The sequence below is a fragment of the Myotis davidii genome, unplaced genomic scaffold, assembly GCF_000327345.1.
Source record: "Myotis davidii unplaced genomic scaffold, ASM32734v1 scaffold967, whole genome shotgun sequence".
Classification (NCBI taxonomy): domain Eukaryota; kingdom Metazoa; phylum Chordata; class Mammalia; order Chiroptera; family Vespertilionidae; genus Myotis; species Myotis davidii.
Genome location: NW_006383014.1, coordinates 57,501 through 58,596, shown reverse-complemented (window position 1 = coordinate 58,596; position 1,096 = coordinate 57,501). Strand labels below are relative to the sequence as shown.

Here is a 1,096-nt window from a genome sequence, read left to right as displayed (position 1 = left end):
AGTTAGTTTGACGTTCTTCAACTGGAAAATGTGAACGATATTTGTTTCACCATCCTTTTTAGGATTGTTGCAAGGGTTAAATGCAAAAATGCTTGCCATAGTCTTTTGAGAAATTTCTGTGTTAGTGCCAACCTAACACAGTACCTCCGTTATATACAGAAGGTACTCTGAAAGAATGAATGTCTTAAAGGTTAAGTAGAAGATTATTCTCGCGTCTCTGTCTAGTTCTTTCTTGAGTTCTTGATTTACTTTTATATTACCTAAGTACTTGTATTTGCCAGTAATTTTACTTCTGTAAAATTCTCACAAGCTTGAATATATATAATAATTAAAAATAATGACGTGTTCTGAACTAATAATAGCTAACGTCATCAGGAACTTAATTACATGAGTAGCATTTACTATATAGGAGTGTTATAGGGTCCAAAGGAGAGAAGTTCTGAAGGCATCAGTGAAGACAGGGTGTATTAAATCCTTTCCTAATGTGGATAGCTTTATATAGTCACCCCCAACCCCCGCCCCCTCCTCGATTGTGCAGATCCTTACTAATAGGTTGCAAAGATTAATTGCAAAGGGAAAAGTTCGAAACTTTAGAAAACCAAACTTAATGCCTAATTTTGAAAGGGATTCCAGGGCCTAGTTGTACATCTAGTAAAAGGATCTCCTGTTTGATCCGCATAAAGTTCGACCTGCTCAACAGCTGCAGCTTAGGGCTTCCCTGCTGTCCGGACAGCTCCTGAGGAGCAGAGGTGCAGGCCCACGCTTCTGCACTGTTTCTTGAGGGTTCAGGGCTCACTTCCCAGGTGTGAGTAGCTCCTGATCCTCCTGCCTTCTCCTTTGGTAATATTAGGGTTTTTAGAAAATAAAAACTAGCTTCTTTCCATTAAAAGGTTTATGATTTTTGTTGCACTTGAGAAAGTTCAAAGAAAATTGATTCTGACTCTTTAATTTTTATGTAACATTTTCTTTTATTTACTCCCCCCCCCCCCCCCCCTCATTTTGTGTTGTTTAGCATATTGGTTTGTAAGTTTATCCTTTGAGGGGGAAGAGTAATGGAACTGAGGCCCAGTAAAATACTGGGGAGGGGAGGAGTCCA

The 1,096-nt window shown here is 39.1% G+C and overlaps 1 protein-coding gene across 2 annotated transcripts in view; it reads left to right on the top strand.

Moving 5' to 3' along the window:
* The window catches only part of OSTC (oligosaccharyltransferase complex subunit (non-catalytic)), an 11,163-nt gene that overhangs the window by 9,176 nt on the left and 891 nt on the right, over nt 1-1,096 (top strand). The window lies entirely within an intron of this gene.